Below are 19,260 nucleotides of genomic sequence, written 5' to 3'. Positions count from 1 at the left end.
AGAGACATTGTGTCATCTATCTTAGACAATAATTTATATATTTTTGATAGTAGTTTTGGGGTGCAGATGCTTAGAAATTCTGCTACCCTAATCGGGAGTTGTAAGTCTGGTTGGTGGAGGATATATTTCTTTGTTATTATAGACTTAAGTTGTTGATATTCTAGGAATTTATTGCTGCCTATCTCATGTTGTGATATGAGCTCATCAAATGAAATAAAATGTCCATTTTGGATTATATGTTCCAGATGTTTGATTCCTTTGATCTTCCAGAGAGTAAAGTTTAGCATTTTTTTGTTTTGCAGGATGTCAGGATTGTTCCAGATGGGTGTAAGCTTACACGGGACAAGTGAAGACTTTGTTATTTTAAGAAATTCCCACCAGGCTGTCAGAGAGGTGCTGATGTTAATGCTTTTGAAACATTTGTGATTTTTTACGTTTTGACTAATAAGTGGCAGGTCAGAGATTTCCAGATTATCACACAATGCTTGTTCTATATTTATCCATGTTCATCTATTGGGCTAGGTTTAAACCATTTTGATATTTTGATATTAGGTAAATCTAATCCACCACTGTCCTTGGTCTTCTGTAGAGTTTTTAAACTAATACGTGGTGGTTTGTTTTTCCACAGAAATTTGGAGATGCATGAATCTAGTGACTTAAACCAAGTAGCAGGTTGGTTTTATGGGGATCATTGAGAACAAATAGATAACTTTTGGTAGTATCATCATTTTAATGGTTGTAACTCTCCCCATAAGTGATATAGGTAAGGACTTCCAACGAGAGAGATTGTCCTCTACTGTCTTTAATAATTGCACATAAATTAGCTTTGTTAGCTCTGAGAGCCTGGAGGAAATGTTTATGCCTAAATATCTAATATTTCCTGACTGTAAAGTGATCGCAGGTATATTCTGGACCCTACAGTTAATGGGCAGAACTGTGGTCTTAGACCAATTGATAGAGTAGTCAGAAAGTGCTGAGAATTTATTTATGTGTGATCGTGTGAGTGAGAGACGTCTGTGAGTTCTGAAGGAAAAGTAATACATCATCAGCATAAAGACTTATTTTATGCTCAATATTTTGGGGTTGGATGTCTTTAATATTTCTATCTTGTCTGATAGCAGCTGCTAAAGGTTTGATGAAAATAGCAAAAAGTGAGGGAGAAAGTGAGCAACCCTGTCTTGTACTTCTCTGCAGACTGAAGCTTGGAGAAGTTTGATCATTTGTCCTGACACTTGCATTTGGGGAGTCAGTTATTTTCTTGTGAGGAGATAAGAGACTTTAATAATAATATCTTGCAAGAGAGAACAACACAGTACAGAATACAGAGTTGCTCTGACCACTGAAGCAAAAACACACAGTTATATTGCCCGCTCATCACGTCATCTGTTTTTGGGTATAATTGATTGTTCTTTTAACTTTCCTCCCCAACCATCAGTTGAGGTTACCCAGACACACTCGTAAATACCAGCCTAACCCTGTCCCCCCTAAAGTGCAGCTATCTCATTATAACAAGCCCACCATTGTAAAGATGAATTTAAGAAAACAGGGCAGGGTGGTACCTTGCAGCTCGGTCATTTGCAGGTTATACACAGTAACACTCAATACAATGCATATAAGAATTATTTTCCATTACATTCCTCCCTTTTGATTATAATAATACCATTGTATTAATCAACCCAAAAGAAACAAGGAAAATAATAACTTTATCTGTAAAACATCAGCCTGCATTTGCACACAACGTGAGTTTAAAATGCAGGCATCATAGTAATAAAGGGTCCAATGATAAACAATCAAAACATGAACAATTAAACATGATTATCTTCATCCCTCTCTAAGTCAGCGTCACTAGAGGAAAGATTTTGAAAGCAAGAAAGTTATTTGAGTCATTTGGTCTTTTTCACACTGTTGTTTAGATGGACTACATAAAAGGATGTCATCCACATACTGCAAAAGAGCAGAGCCTGTGGTTGATTGAAGTTAATCCAGACTAGCTTTGAGGGCAGCATTGTAAATAGTGGGACTTTCACAGTACCCCTGGCATAACCGGGTAAAAGTCCAAGATCTCCCTTCAAACTAAAAAGCAAACCAAAATGGGCTATGAGGGTGCACTGGCGACAAGTCAACCACTGAGAAAAACTGTGCATCTGATGTAATTTGAGACAAAATAGTGTGTGGGTTGGGCACAGTAGGAGCATGTGGCTGAACTGCAGCATTCACCGCTTGGAGGTCCTGTACAAAACGCCATTCATCTGGCTGGCCAGCATCTTTAATCTTTTTAACAGGAAACAATGGAGTAAGCACAGGTGAATTTTCAAAAGGAACAATAACGCCTGTTTTCTGAAAAGATTGAAAAACAGGTTTAATCCCTTTAATTGCTTCAGGTTTAAAAGGGTATTGTTTTTTACATGGACAAAAGTCTGATTTAGGGGTGACAATTACTGGTTCACAGCCTTTTATCAACCCCACATCATATTTGCTCTTAGCCCAAAGATCATTGGATACTTCAGCCAACATGGGTATCGAAGACAAATCTGTTTCAGATAAAAAACATGCTTCAAAATGTGATTCTGTGGTAGGAATTAAGTCCACAGTTCTTTGACAATGCATTGTACTCAAAAATGTTTTTTTGTATGCTGACAATCGTTCAGAAAACATCAAATTTGGATCAGCAGGTGAAACGGTCCACTCCATTTATTTCTGACATGTAGCAACAAACTCTCCCACACCTTGTCACTGCCAGTGTGTACGTTTGGCCAAGGAAATGTGAGGGCGAGTACCACAAACATTAAAAAAATCGAAGTGCTCTGGAGTGAGCGACACAGCCAATAAAGTAGGCGCACATATTTTTTCACTTCTTCTCATAGTCATTGTCAGGCCCCAAAGAAATGTGTGATGTGCAGTGCAAATCAGTAGGTTGCATGAAATCAGAAAGGGGTGAAACTAACACTTTTGCTTCTTCCACTAGTTGTTGTGAAAAAGGAGAGCTGGGAAGTTTCCACTCATAACCATATGTAAGTGCCGATGAATCAAACTGCACTGCTGTGAAAACTTTGTCAGGCTGTAACATAACCTTAACACCCTCTGGTGTAGAAGTTAAAATAATGCCTAATTTACACATGAGATCACAGCCCATCAGGTTAATGGGACACAACTCTGATAACAAAAATGAGTGTTTGAAGGAGAGCTCATCCGGAGTGACAACACGCAATGGGCATTGTCATTTTCTCCTTCACAACCTGGCCTGATGCAGACATACAGTAAACGTGGTTTCCACTTAACTTTGGAGGACAATCAAACTCCCCTGACGTCACTACTGATGAACATAAGTTCCTATATTCTGAGAGAAATATCTTTGCTCTAGGACGGAAATAGCATGCAAAACTTTACTACGTGAATCACATTCGGCAAGCGTTTCTTCACTACACAGAGCAGGAAAAATGTGTGAGTGTGTTTGTGCTATCACCCATTAGTGGAGGCTCCGCTGCCGCGTGACGTCCAGAACCTACCTCCCACCCTCAGTCAGTCTTTTGCCCAATTTCATCACTTTTCAGCTGTGGACAGTCCTTCTTCCAGTGTCCAGTCTGGCCACAGTAAAAACAAATATTCGGATCATAGCTCTGGCGTGGCCCATTTCGATCTCCTCTCCCACACGTCCACGTCTTCGACTTCGGCCTCGTCCTCTGTTTACACCAACTGCGTAATACATGGTCATGGCTGCCAAATGCAGCTCCTTTTCACACTTGTCCCTTTTGGTTGTCTTACGCGTCTCAACTTGGTTCTGAGCATGGCGAGCATATCGGCGAACGTCAGCCAAACGAGGACCCTCACACCATCCCACGTAAATGTTCTTTACTTCAGTGGCGACATCTATATAATATTGTCTGGGTCCCGTTAAAACATGTATTTTTCCCATCTAATTCCTTGTTTGCTTTAAAACAAGTATTCCCCATTTTCTATCCCTTCAGTAGCCAACCAGTTTGTATGGAGTACACTGGAGCAACTTGACTGATCAGTAAAACACTGCTTTTGTTGTCACCGCAAGGCTTCCCCCGTCGGTTGTTTCACTGAGACACTACTGAGTAACTACAACTCAACACAGTTTATACACATAACATTCATATACATACTAACAAACAAACAAACAATAATTTATCGCAATTTTCTCATCTCTGTTTGAACGTACACCCAGGTAAATATTCCTGTAGTCTTCTCATACCGACTATGGACCCATTCATTGTTTAACTTCACTGTTTTGCAAATCCTAATTGAATATTACACATTGACATTGAACTTTACTGGATAAGCAGGTCTTCATTGCATTCAGCAGCCTATATGTGAGCATCTATGTGTAAGCTGTTCTTCTTTGCATTTATCAGCAGCAAGCAATTCTTCACTGCACATGCATATGTAAATAGTAAAACAATTCCAATGTGATAGCGAAACCTTCTATATCACAGTGGTTTCTAATATCTATTTTAAGTTCTTTGCCATCAGTGAGATGACATAGTTTACAAAGTGTGTCAAATTATCACTGAAGATCTTTTCAGGAATTTCAAATCTAGAAATGAGTTATTTTACGCGTGATTTTGCTACTGAGAGTGCATCTGCTTGTGCACATGGAAATATTTCAGACCATTTGGTAAAAACCTCTGTTGTCACTGAGCAGAATCGTTTCCCTTAACATTAATTTAGTTCAATGAAATCTACACAATAATGAAATAATGAAATCCAAACAAATATGTTGAAAAAGATACACTGGCTTAGGGAATTATCTTCGTTTTGGTCTTAGATTGCCCTGTGGAATGTATTTTGCACATATTTGACCTGCTAGACAAAACTTTATTCATTTATTTATTCTAAAAAAAAAATTCAATAATTAGTAAAACCATATGCTGTAAAAACCTTGTTCATTATTGCTTCCATCCCTCCTGTTGAGACATGACATGGTCCGTGGCTCAATACTGCAGCATATTTAAACAAATTCTTTGGCAGTATGGTTTTCCTTCCGGTCATTCATACGAGTCTATTGTAGATGGCAATTGAATAACATCTAATAATGCTAAAATATTTGTAGTTTATACATTTAGCTGTGGATGTCAACATACCTGTTTTTCCAATGCTGTGTTAACACATGTACAGTTGAGAAGGCATACTGACTGTCAGTGTAAACGTTAACAACCTTTTTGTTATTTAATTTACAAAATTCAGTTAAAGCTACCAATTCGACTGCTTGAACAGAGTAATTTTTTGGTAGTGGTTGTTTTAAGAAAACTTCAGTTTCTGTTACTACTGCAAATCCTGTAGCATTTGTGCCATCAGGGTTTTTTGCTTGACCTGTTGAATAAATATAGTTATTTCTGCATTTTCATAACGTATATCAGTTAAGTCTGGCCTGGGTAAAACACTGATGGTTATTTCTGACATGCAATCATGAGGCTTTCCATCTGTGGGGTAGGTAGCAGTGTGGATGGATTAAGTGTAGCACATCTCTCGACAACAAGGTGTGGCTGTGAAAGAAGAACTGTTATGTAGGAGAGATGTCTGGTAAAGATATTTTGTTAAGTAACCATATCACAGCCACTGCATGAGGTACCTTAAGTGTTAATGGGTGAAATAACACCATTATTGTTGATGCCTGCACTGCCAATGGCTTCTGGCCATTGATTCAAAAGTACGATCTCGTCCCTTTTTCCCCCTTTCAGTGGACACTGGCCCCTAATTACCGCAATTCAGCAGGGGGTCTTTCATTAGGAGTACTGGACTCCCCCGTGCACGGTTTCAGCTCCGACCCTGGAAAGCGGAAAAAACGTTGAGATCTGGTTTGAGGACCCAATTGTTGAGAAAAGTCTCTCAATGAGACTCAGAGTTGCTGGAGTCAGTTAATGCAAATGTTTAATCTTGCAGCAAGTTCAAGAATGTGTGTGTGTATGGGTGTATGTGTGTGAACGTGTGTGAGTTTGTGTGTGTGAGAGTTTAAAGAACCTGTTATCCACAGGCAGGTCTTAACTAGTATGGCACAGGTCCAGCCTGTCTCATCTTTTTTGGAAGGTCCAGCGCTCGGACGTAACCCTTCTGTCTGTTTGGACTCTCACATACATTCGGTTAATCATAGAAAAATGAGAACAAAACTTTTTAGCCCCTTAAATTCATAAAACAGACATGGTGCAGTTATTTCCATTCTAGAAAATAAGAGTAATCACCACCATTCCTATAAATTCTGGATATTCTAACAATCTGAATCTTTTTTAAATGTTCGATGAAGCCCTTTGCTGTTCTGTTTAGAGACTCAGCTGATCATAAACCAAGTTTTGCTCTTGAACCAAGCTTCTAAACTCTTCACCTTTTTCATTTCTCAGTTAGTATTCACTTTAAAACTGATTAAAAGAAAAATTAAATGAATGCCTATCAACAAATGTGGGATCTAAACTCTAGTGCTTTCTCTAAAATAATTTATTTTCTCAATTCAGAAATGTGTGTGTGTAAGTCACAACACCCGTGACACCAAAACGGCTTTCTTTTCTCTCTTTTCTCTACACTCTGCACTGTGAGCACACACACCAAATCAGAAAGGACTGTGGGGACACAAAACCGCTCTCTCTCTTTTTTTTTTGATTGTGTGCCAGGGCGTTGTCTCACGTATTAGATTATGCTTAAGATACGAATGGGTTTATCAGTCACATCAGAATCCATACATACTGATCCTCCAATAATAAAATGGTCGGATCTTATCAAACACACTTTGTTTCTTGTGACAAGTCAGCGAAACAGCGTATACACGTCAAGACACTGAATCAAGTTTGCCACAAGAACTCATAAGTTTGGCAGTATTGCTCTGCCGTCAGCAATCATACACCCATTTTATTTTCATGAGACATGTGCAGGCACCTGTTCATCTACTGTTCTATCACTATGAATTAGTTTATCTATTATCAATAAGGATACTTCTACAACTACTATCAAAGTATGTCCGGACTTCTTATGTTGTCAGTTGCTATATATGAATAAGTGGGTTGCTACTGAAAAGCATTAAGCATGTCACACAGCCCAAACATATAACATTTCAGGACACACCACACAGTTAACAACCACAGTGAAGCGTGTCAAAGCCCAAACATGTAACATTCAACAGGACACTTACACAACACATTCAAATCAAACAGTCAGACAACATACAAGAACATATACCCCAGCCGGCATTGCTCCCTGCCTATTTTCCTACAACTCACTATGTGTGCGCACACCTTTATTCACAAACTCTTCAACTTATACTCTTTTACCGAAGCTGCTACAGCTCGATAAGCCAAATACCCTTAGATCCTATTTCGGTGAATTTGACATCTGCCTTGTATGTAACAGATTAGCGGTTTAGCAGTTTTAATTTAGTTTGAGTGAAGGAATTCATTTTATAGCAAAATCCGAAATCGTGAAGAACTCATGAAAGTAAGCTTATTCTCGGATTCCTGAAACTTTAGATTTGCTCTTTCTTTTACTGCAAAGTACAACGTTGAGCAGCACTAATGAGTTGTTTCTATTTTTGGCAGGCTTTACCTTTGCGGATGAAGCCCTTTCTGTCTGTGCAAAAGAAATCTTGTTACTGTGCAGAGTGACTTCTCTGAGTAGAGTCGCCTTACTTGTTGCGACTGTGCCGATGTTCGAAGCTGGAGTGCAAAGTTGTTGCTTGAATGGTGCTCACTGGAGCGTGTGGTAGTGTAAAGTTATACCATTTAAAAGGGCTGAAGAGTGCTCAGTGCAGCGGGTGGGCGGAGGTGCAAAGTGACACTATGGCCATAAAAAGAACACCGCTACAAGTGCGCATTGTGCCAGGAAGGGCCCTCGGACGTGAACCAGTGGACAGTTATCGCTTCTCGGCCTTTTGGCTAAGATCAAGTGTAACATCTGTTCTTATCAGTTTAATGTCTGATATGTCCTCTATGCGAGGACTACATATTAAATGGATTTTTATCAATAGGAGTTGAAAAAGGAGCTTGCTCCGTTCACTCCAAGCATCGACCCGGTACTGCAGTGCCGCTGGGAACGGTGCGCTCTCCTCTGCTCTTGTGAAAAAGCAAACAGCGGTGCAGGATGGAAGTTTCAGGGAGCCTAAGATGAAACTTTCTTTTAATCTGCTGAGAAAAGAGAGTGAATGCGAAGCAGACTTTAACACGGCTCTGGGAGCGAGCCGAGTGCGGGCTAACCGGGAGAATTGCTTGAAAGAAACGCGACACCGAATGAGCGGTCAGAACAAAGCCTCAATACGGTGTTCCCGTGTTGTTTGTGGCTGCCTTGTCTTTTGCACAGAGTAAAAGACAAGGCAGCCATCAAATAGGGCCCGATTGTTCCTACTTGGTCAGCCGAGGAGCAAGGGGGGGGAGCAAGCATCTCAACCAAGCAAAGCTCACCATGGGGAAGGTGGCTATGCCAACTAGCCTGATGCCCTGCTCCCGCAGTGATGGATAATCGTACACTGGTTTCTCTTCATAATGTACAAGTCCTTCGCCTTTTACTAAAGACTTCCGTGGAGAGCAGCACTAATGAATTGTTTCTATTTTTGGCAGGCTTTACCTTTGCGGGTGAAGCCCTTTCTGTCTGTGCAAAAGAAATCTTGTTACTGTGCAGAGTGACTTCTCTGAGTAGAGTCGCCTTACTTGTTGCGACTGTGCCGATGTTGCTTGAATGGTGCTCGCTGGAGCGTGCGGTAGTGTAAAGTTATACCATTTAAAAGGGTTGAAGAGTGCTCAGTGCAGCGGGTGGGCGGAGGTGCAAAGTGACACTATGGCCATAAAACGAACACCGCTACAAGTGCGCATTGTGCCAGGAAGGGCCCTCGGACGTGAACCAGTGGACAGATATCGCTTCTCGGCCTTTTGGCTAAGATCAAGTGTAGTATCTGTACTTATCAGTTTAATATGTGGTATGTCTATGCGAGGACTACATATTAAATGGATTTTTATCAATAGGAGTTGAAAAAGGAGCTTGCTCCGTTCACTCCAAGCATCGACCCGGTACTGCAGTGCCGCTGGGAACGGTGCGCTCTCCTCTGCTCTTGTGAAAAAGCAAACAGCGGTGCAGGATGGAAGTTTCTTTTAATCTGCTGAGAAAAGAGAGTGAATGCGAAGCAGACTTTAACACGGCTCTGGGAGCGAGCCGAGTGCGGGCTAACCAGGAGAATTGCTTGAAAGAAACGCGACACCGAATGAGCGGTCAGAACAAAGCCTCAATACGGTGTTCCTGTGGTGTTTTTATAAAATGCGGTGTAAAAAAAGGTGTGAATGCCCCATAGAAAACTAAAAGGTGGAGCGGAAGTGTTCGGCTGCAAGAAGGTGTGAATGTCCGACTATATTTGGTGAAAAGCAGGTGAAGCAAGGTCTGAATGCCCAACCTTACATCATCAAAAGCGAGATCAGAGGTTTTTGGCTGCAAGAAGGCCATAGTTTGCCAAAAGCGGGTAAGGTGCGAATGATCGGCTAAATATCAACAAAAGTGGGGGCGGAGGTCTTCGGATGCAAGTGGGTGTGAATATCCCACCATACAAGTGCCCCAAATTTTTTTGATATTTAGTCGGACATTCGCACCTTACCCGTTTTTGGCACACTATGGCCTTCTTGCAGCCAAACACCTCTGATCTCGCATTTGATGATGTAAGGTTTGGCATTCAGACCTTGCTTCACCTGCTTTTCACCAAATATAGTCGGACATTCACACCTTCTTGCAGCCGAACACTTCCGCTCCACCTTTTAGTGTTCTATCACACCTTTTTTTCACCGCATTTTATACATTATGGTCGGAAATTTTCAACCACTCTCATCCGAAGACCTCTCCTCCCGCTTTCTTTAATATATTTGAACTTTAGTCGGACATTCAAACCTTCTTGCAGCTGAACCACCTCCGCTCCCTGTTTTGATCATATATGGTCTGGCAATACTACCTTTTCTTACCCGTTTGTGAGTAATTATGGCTGGACATTCACACCTACTTGCAGCCGAACACAACCCCTCTCGCTTTTGATGATGTATGGACCGGCATTTTTACCTTTTCTAACACATTTTTCAGCAATTATGGTCGGAGATTCACACCTACTCACAGCCGAACAACTCCGCTCCCGCATTTGATGATGTATAGTCGGGCATTCTCACCCTTTCTCATCAGCTTTTTGCAAATTATTCTCTGACATTCACACCTACTTGCAGTCGAACAGCTCTGCTCCCGCTTTTGATTATGTATGGTTGGATATTCAAACCTTTTCTTAACTGCTTTTTACAAACTTTGGTTGGACGTTCACACCTTCTTGTAGCCGAACACATGCACTCCTGCTTTTGATGATGTATGGTTGGGCATTCACACCTTTTTTTTGCCCATTTTTCAGGAATTATGGGTGGACATTCACACCTTGCAGCTGAACACCTCCTATCCCACTTATGATCATGTGCGGTTTGATTTTCGAAAAGTTTCTTTCATGTTTTCTAGCAATTATTGATGGACATGTAGACCTTATTGCAGCTGAACACCACCTCTCCCGATTTTGATGATGTATGGACCGGCATTTTTACCTTTTCTAACACATTTTTCAGCAATTATGGTTGGAGATTCACACCTACTCACAGCCAAACAACTCCGCTACCGCATTTGATGGTGTATAGTCGGGCATTCTCACCCTTTCTCATCAGCTTTTTGCAAATTATGATCTGACATTCACACCTACTTCCAGTCGAACAGCTCTGCTCCCGCTTTTGATTATGTTTGGTTAGATATTCAAACCTTTTCTTAACTGCTTTTTACAAACTTTGGTCGGACGTTCACAATATCTTGCAGCCGAACACCTCCGCTTCCGCTTTTGATGGTGTATATTCGGGCATACGAACCTTTTCTTACCCGCTTTTTACAAACCAAGGTCGGACTTTCACACCTTCTCTTAGCTGAACAACTCCGCTCCCTCTTTTGATTGTGTACAGTCGGGTAATTTAACCTTTTCTTACCCGCTTTTTACCATCTATCGTCGGACATTCACATCGTCTTACAGCGGAACACATCCGCTCCCTCTTTTGATGATGTATGGTTAGGCATTCGCACCTTTTCTTACCCATTTTTCAGTAATTATGGGTAGACATTCACACCTTCTTGCAGCTGAACACCTCCTCTCCCGCTTATGATCATGTGCAGTTTGATATTCGAAAATTTTCTTTCATGTTTTCTAGCAATTATTGATGGACATTCAGACCGTCTTGCAGCTGACCACCTCCGCTCCCAATTTTGAGGGTGTATAGTCGGGCTTTCGAGCCTTTTCTTCCCCGGTTTTTACAAATTATGGTTGGACATTCAGACCTTCTTGCAGCCGAAAACCTCCACTCCCTCTTTTGATCATACATTGTCGGGCATTCGCACCCTTTCTTACCCGCTTTTTACAAACCATGGTCGGACTTTCACACCTTTTAGTAGCCGAACAACTCCGCTCCCGCTATTGAGTGTGTACAGTCGGGTATTTTAACCTTTTCTTACCCGCTTTTTACCAACTATGGTTGGACATTCACACCTTCTTACAGCAGAACACCTCCGCTCCCTGTTTTGATTATGTATGGTTTGACATTCGCACCTTCTCTCACCCGCCTTTTACTATGGTCGGCCATTCACAGCTTCCTCTCCACCATACTTGTATGGTGGGATATTCACACCCACCTGCATCCGAAGACCTCCGCCCCCACTTTTGTTGATATTTAGTCGGTCATTCGCACCTTACCCGCTTTTGGCAAACTATGGCCTTCTTGCAGCCAAACACCTCTGATCTCGCTTTTGACGATGTAAGGTTGGGCATTCAGACCTTGCTTCACCTGCTTTTCACCAAATATAGTCGGACATTCACACCCACTTGCATCCGAAGACCTCCGCCCCAAATTTTGTTGATATTTAGTCGGACATTCGCACCTTACCCGCTTTAGGCAAACTATGGCCTTCTTGCAGCCAAACACCTCTGATCTCGCTTTTGATGATGTAAGGTTGGGCATTCAGACCTTGCTTCACCTGCTTTTCACCAAATATAGTCGGACATTCACACCTTCTTGCAGCCGAACACTTCCGCTCCACCTTTTAGTGTTCTATCACACCTTTTTTTCACCGCATTTTATACATTATGGTTGGAAATTTTCAACCACTCTCATCCGAAGACCTCTCCTCCCGCTTTTGTTAATATATTTGAACTTTAGTCGGGCATTCAAACCTTCTTGCTGCTGAACCACCTCCGCTCCCTGTTTTGATCATATATGGTCTGGCAATACTACCTTTTCTTACCCGTTTGTGAGTAATTATGGCTGGACATTCACACCTACTTGCAGCCGAACACAACCTCTCTCGCTTTTGATGATGTATGGACCGGCATTCTTACCTTTTCTAACACATTTTTCAGCAATTATGGTCGGAGATTCACACCTACTCACAGCCGAACAACTCCGCTCCCGCATTTGATGGTGTATAGTCGGGCATTCTCACCCTTTCTCATCAGCTTTTTGCAAATTATGATCTGACATTCACACCTACTTGCAGTCGAACAGCTCTGCTCCCGCTTTTGATTATGTATGGTTGGATATTCGAACCTTTTCTTAACTGCTTTTTACAAACTTTGGTTGGACGTTCACACCTTCTTGTAGCCGAACACATGCACTCCTGCTTTTGATGATGTATGGTTGGGCATTCGCACCTTTTTTTTTACCCACTTTTCAGGTATTATGGGTGGACATTCACACCTTCTTGCAGCTGAACACCACCTCTCCCGATTTTGATTATGTATGGACAGGCATTTTTACCTTTTCTAACACATTTTTCAGCAATTATGGTTGGAGATTCACACCTACTCACAGCCGAACAACTCCGCTTCCGCTTTTGATGGTGTATATTCGGGCATACGAACCTTTTCTTACCCGCTTTTTACAAACCAAGGTCGGACTTTCACACCTTCTCTTAGCTGAACAACTCCGCTCCCTCTTTTGATTGTGTACAGTCGGGTAATTTAACCTTTTCTTACCCGCTTTTACCATCTATGGTCGGACATTCACACCGTCTTACAGCGGAACACCTCCGCTCCCTCTTTTGATGATGTATGGTTAGGTATTCGCACCTTTTCTTACCCATTTTTCAGTAATTATGGGTAGACATTCACACCTTCTTGCAGCTGAACACCTCCTCTCCCGCTTATGATCATGTGCAGTTTGATATTCGAAAATTTTCTTTCATGTTTTCTAGCAATTATTGATGGACATTCAGACCGTCTTGCAGCTGAACACCTCCGCTCCCACTTTTGATGGTGTATAGTCGGGCTTTCGAGCCTTTTCTTCCCCGGTTTTTACAAATTATGGTTGGACATTCAGACCTTCTTGCAGCCGAAAACCTCCACTCCCTCTTTTGATCATACATTGTCGGGCATTTGCACCTTTTTTTACCCGCTTTTTACAAACCATGGTCGGACTTTCACACCTTTTAGTAGCCGAACAACTCCGCTCCCGCTATTGATTGTGTACAGTCGGGTATTTTAACCTTTTCTTACCCGCTTTTTACCAACTATGGTTGGACATTCACACCTTCTTACAGCAGAACACCTCCGCTCCCTGTTTTGATTATGTATGGTTTGACATTCGCACCTTCTCTCACCAGCCTTTTACTATGGTCGGCCATTCACAGCTTCCTCTCCACCATACTTGTATGGTGGGATATTCACACCCACCTGCATCCGAAGACCTCCGCCCCCACTTTTGTTGATATTTAGTCGGTCATTCGCACCTTACCCGCTTTTGGCAAACTATGGCCTTCTTGCAGCCAAACACCTCTGATCTCGCTTTTGATGATGTAAGGTTGGGCATTCAGACCTTGCTTCACCTGCTTTTCACCAAATATAGTCGGACATTCACACCCACTTGCATCCGAAGACCTCCGCCCCAAATTTTGTTGATATTTAGTCGGACATTCGCACCTTACCCGCTTTTGGCAAACTATGGCCTTCTTGCAGCCAAACACCTCTGATCTCGCTTTTGATGATGTAAGGTTGGGCATTCAGACCTTGCTTCACCTGCTTTTCACCAAATATAGTCGGACATTCACACCTTCTTGCAGCCGAACACTTCCGCTCCACCTTTTAGTGTTCTATCACACCTTTTTTTCACCGCATTTTATACATTATGGTTGGAAATTTTCAACCACTCTCATCCGAAGACCTCTCCTCCCGCTTTTGTTAATATATTTGAACTTTAGTCGGACATTCAAACCTTCTTGCAGCTGAACCACCTCCGCTCCCTGTTTTGATCATATATGGTCTGGCAATACTACCTTTTCTTACCTGTTTGTGAGTAATTATGGCTGGACATTCACACCTACTTTCAGCCGAACACAACCTCTCTCGCTTTTGATGATGTATGGACCGGCATTCTTACCTTTTCTAACACATTTTTCAGCAATTATGGTCGGAGATTCACACCTACTCACAGCCCAACAACTCCGCTCCCGCATTTGATGGTGTATAGTCGGGCATTCTCACCCTTTCTCATCAGCTTTTTGCAAATTATGATCTTACATTCACACCTACTTGCAGTCGAACAGCTCTGCTCCCGCTTTTGATTATGTATGGTTGGATATTCGAACCTTTTCTTAACTGCTTTTTACAAACTTTGGTTGGACGTTCACACCTTCTTGTAGCCGAACACATGCACTCCTGCTTTTGATGATGTATGGTTGGGCATTCGCACCTTTTTTTTACCCATTTTTCAGGTATTATGGGTGGACATTCACACCTTCTTGCAGCTGAACACCTCCTCTCCCACTTATGATCATGTGTGGTTTGATTTTCGAAAATTTTCTTTCATGTTTTCTAGCAATTATTGATGGACATTTAGACCTTCTTGCAGCTGAACACCACCTCTCCCGATATTGATGATGTATGGACCGGCATTTTTACCTTTTCTAACACATTTTTCATCAATTATGGTTGGAGATTCACACCTACTCACAGCCGAACAACTCCGCTACCGCATTTGATGATGTATAGTCGGGCATTCTCACCCTTTCTCATCAGCTTTTTGCAAATTATGATCTGACATTCACACCTACTTGCAGTCGAACAGCTCTGCTCCCGCTTTTGATTATGTATGGTTGGATATTCGAACCTTTTCTTAACTGCTTTTTACAAACTTTGGTTGGACGTTCACACCTTCTTGTAGCCGAACACATGCACTCCTGCTTTTGATGATGTATGGTTGGGCATTCGCACCTTTTTTTTACCCATTTTTCAGGTATTATGGGTGGACATTCACACCTTCTTGCAGCTGAACACCTCCTCTCCCACTTATGATCATGTGTGGTTTGATTTTCGAAAATTTTCTTTCATGTTTTCTAGCAATTATTGATAGACATTTAGACCTTCTTGCAGCTGAACACCACCTCTCCCGATTTTGATTATGTATGGACCGGCATTTTTACCTTTTCTAACACATTTTTCAGCAATTATGGTTGGAGATTCACACCTACTCACAGCCGAACAACTCCGCTCCCGCATTTGATGGTGTATAGTTGGGCATTCTCACCCTTTCTCATCAGCTTTTTGCAAATTATGATCTGACATTCACACCTACTTGCAGTCGAACAGCTCTGCTCCCGCTTTTGATTATGTATGGTTGGATATTCGAACCTTTTCTTAACTGCTTTTTACAAACTTTGGTTGGACGTTCACACCTTCTTGTAGCCGAACACATGCACTCCTGCTTTTGATGATGTATGGTTGGGCATTCGCACCTTTTTTTTACCCATTTTTCAGGTATTATGGGTGGACATTCACACCTTCTTGCAGCTGAACACCTCCTCTCCCACTTATGATCATGTGTGGTTTGATTTTCGAAAATTTTCTTTCATGTTTTCTAGCAATTATTGATGGACATTTAGACCTTCTTGCAGCTGAACACCACCTCTCCCGATTTTGATTATGTATGGACCGGCATTTTTACCTTTTCTAACACTTTTTTCAGCAATTATGGTTGGAGATTCACACCTACTCACAGCCGAACAACTCCGCTACCGCATTTGATGGTGTATAGTCGGGCATTCTCACCCTTTCTCATCAGCTTTTTGCAAATTATGATCTGACATTCACACCTACTTGCAGTCGAACAGCTCTGCTCCCGCTTTTGATTATGTTTGGTTAGATATTCTAACCTTTTCTTAACTGCTTTTTACAAACTTTGGTCGGACGTTCACAATATCTTGCAGCCGAACACCTCCGCTTCCGCTTTTGATGGTGTATATTCGGTCCTACGAACCTTTTCTTACCCGCTTTTTACAAACCAAGGTCGGACTTTCACACCTTCTCTTAGCTGAACAACTCCGCTCCCTCTTTTGATTGTGTACAGTCGGGTAATTTAACCTTTTCTTACCCGCTTTTTACCATCTATGGTCGGACATTCACACCGTCTTACAGCGGAACACCTCCGCTCCCTCTTTTGATGATGTATGGTTAGGCATTCGCACCTTTTCTTACCCATTTCTCAGTAATTATGGGTAGACATTCACACCTTCTTGCAGCTGAACACCTCCTCTCCCGCTTATGATCATGTGCAGTTTGATATTCGAAAATTTTCTTTCATGTTTTCTAGCAATTATTGATGGACATTCAGACCGTCTTGCAGCTGAACACCTCCGCTCCCACTTTTGATGGTGTATAGTCGGGCTTTCGAGCCTTTTCTTCCCCGTTTTTTACAAATTATGGTTGGACATTCAGACCTTCTTGCAGCCGAAAACCTCCACTCCCTCTTTTGATCATACATTGTCGGGCATTCGCACCTTTTCTTACCTGCTTTTTACAAACCATGGTCGGACTTTCACACCTTTTAGTAGCCGAACAACTCCGCTCCCGCTATTGATTGTGTACAGTCGGGTATTTTAACCTTTTCTTACCCGCTTTTTACCAACTATGGTTGGACATTCACACCTTCTTACAGCAGAACACCTCCGCTCCCTGTTTTGATTATGTATGGTTTGACATTCGCACCTTCTCTCACCCGCCTTTTACTATGGTCGGCCATTCACAGCTTCCTCTCCACCATACTTGTATGGTGGGATATTCACACCCACTTGCATCCGAAGACCTCCGCCCCCACTTTTGTTGATATTTAGTCGGTCATTCGCACCTTACCCGCTTTTGGCAAACTATGGCCTTCTTGCAGCCAAACACCTCTGATCTCGCTTTTGATGATGTAAGGTTGGGCATTCAGACCTTGCTTCACCTGCTTTTCACCAAATATAGTCGGACATTCACACCTTCTTGCAGCCGAACACTTCCGCTTTTAGTGTTCTATGAGGCATTCACATATTTTTTTTCACCGTATTTTATAGATTATGGTTGGAAATTCTCACCCACTCTCATCCGAAGACTTCTCCTCCCGCTTTTGTTAATATATAGTCGGGCATTCGAACCTTTTCTTTCCCGCTTTTTACAAATTATGGTCGAACATTCACACCTACTTGCAGCTGAATACTTCCGCTCCACCTTTTAGGTATGTATGGTTGGCATTTGCACCTCTTTTTATACTGATTGCTGAAGATTAAGTTGTTCTTTCTCAAACTACAAATTTTTTTTAATTTTTGAAACTTGATTTGAAGTGGATAAATAAGGAGGACAAACAGTTTTAAGTCAGGCTGATAGAAGGAATTAATTTTATAGCAAAATCTGTATTTCGTCATATGTCGAGAGATGCTTATTGCTCAAGAAGTTCTTTCTCATTCTACAAAGTACAACGTTGTTTATCGTTGAAACTTGATTAGACATGAATAAATATGAATGACAAAGCAGTCTTAACTTGGTTTGAGTTAATGAATTCGTTTTATAGGAGAATCCGAATTCGTGCATAACTCATAAAATAGAGCTTATTTTCGGATTCCTGAAGAATGAGTCTGGTTCTTTCTCATAATACAAAGTTTGTTGTTTATTGTTGAAACTTCATCAGAAGTGAAGAAATAAATGAATGCCTATCAACAAATGTGGGATCTAAACTCTACTGCTTCCTCTAAAATAATTTATTTTCTCAATTCAGAAATGTGTGTGTGTAAGTCACAACACCCGTGACACCAAAACGGCTTTCTTTTCTCTCTTTTCTCTACACTCTGCACTATGAGCACACACACCAAATCAGAAAGGCTTTTTTCTCTCTTTTCTACATTATGGACTGTGGGGACACAAAACCGCTCTCTCTTTTTTTTTTTGATTGTGTGCCAGGGCGTTGTCTCACGTATTAGATTATGCTTAAGATACGAATGGGTTTATCAGTCACATCAGAATCCATACATACTGATCCTCCCGTAATAAAATGGTCGGATCTTATCAAACACACTTTGTTTCTTGTGACAATCAAGTCAGCGAAACAGCGTATACACGTCAAGACACTGAATCAAGTTTGCCACAAGAACTCATAAGTTTGGCAGTATTGCTCTGCCGTCAGCAATCATACACCCATTTTATTTTCGTGAGACGTGCAGGCACCTGTTCATCTACTGTTCTATCACTATGAATTAGTTTATCTATTATCAATAAGGATACTTCTACAACTACTATCAAAGTATGTCCAGACTTCTTATGTTGTCAGTTGCTATATATGAATAAGTGGGTAGCTACTGACAAGCATTAAGCATGTCACACAGCCCAAACATATAACATTTCAGGACACACCACACAGTTAACAACCACAGTGAAGTGTCAAAGCCCAAACATTCAACAGGACACTTACACAACACATTCAAATCAAACAGTCAGACAACATACAAGAACATATACCCCAGCCGGCATTGCTCCCTGCCTATTTTCCTACAGCTCACTATGTGTGCGCACACCTTTATTCACAAACTCTTCAACTTATACTCTTTTACCGAAGCTGCTACAGCTCGATTGGCCGAATACCCTTAGATCCTATTTCGGTGAATTTGACATCTGCCTTACATGTAACAGATTAGCGGTTTATCAGTTTTAATTTAGTTTGAGTGAAGGAATTCATTTTATAGCAAAATCCGAAATCGTGAAGCACTCATGAAAGTAAGCTTATTCTCGGATTCCTGAAACTTTAGATTTGCTCTTTCTTTTACTGCAAAGTACAACGTTGTTTTTTTTGTTTAAATCTTTCTAGACATGGTAAATATGAACGACAAAGCAGTTTTAACATAGTTTGAGGGAAGGAATTCATTTTATAGATAAAATCCCAAGAGTCTGCAGAGATAAGAGAGTGAATGCGAAGTAGACTTTAACACGGC

The 19,260-nt window shown here is 41.4% G+C and overlaps 3 non-coding genes across 3 annotated transcripts; all 3 read left to right on the top strand.

Moving 5' to 3' along the window:
* Positions 1–7,857: 7,857 nt before the first annotated feature.
* On the top strand, positions 7,858–8,048 carry LOC140280543 (U2 spliceosomal RNA). Its single transcript, XR_011909500.1, has one exon. It is a non-coding gene; the product is annotated as a U2 spliceosomal RNA (small nuclear RNA).
* Positions 8,049–8,459: 411 nt separating this feature from the next.
* Positions 8,460–8,573, top strand: LOC140280770 (U5 spliceosomal RNA). Its single transcript, XR_011909697.1, has one exon. It is a non-coding gene; the product is annotated as a U5 spliceosomal RNA (small nuclear RNA).
* Positions 8,574–8,848: 275 nt separating this feature from the next.
* Positions 8,849–9,036, top strand: LOC140280442 (U2 spliceosomal RNA). The gene has a single exon (XR_011909410.1). It is a non-coding gene; the product is annotated as a U2 spliceosomal RNA (small nuclear RNA).
* The last annotated feature ends 10,224 nt before the right edge of the window (positions 9,037–19,260 follow it).

The sequence above is a fragment of the Leuresthes tenuis genome, unplaced genomic scaffold, assembly GCF_036924035.1.
Source record: "Leuresthes tenuis unplaced genomic scaffold, fLeuTen1.0.hap1 SCAF_21, whole genome shotgun sequence".
NCBI classification, from domain to species: Eukaryota; Metazoa; Chordata; class Actinopteri; order Atheriniformes; family Atherinopsidae; genus Leuresthes; species Leuresthes tenuis.
The sequence above is the reverse complement of the archived record's forward strand: the minus strand, read 5'-3'. Positions and strand labels throughout refer to the sequence as shown.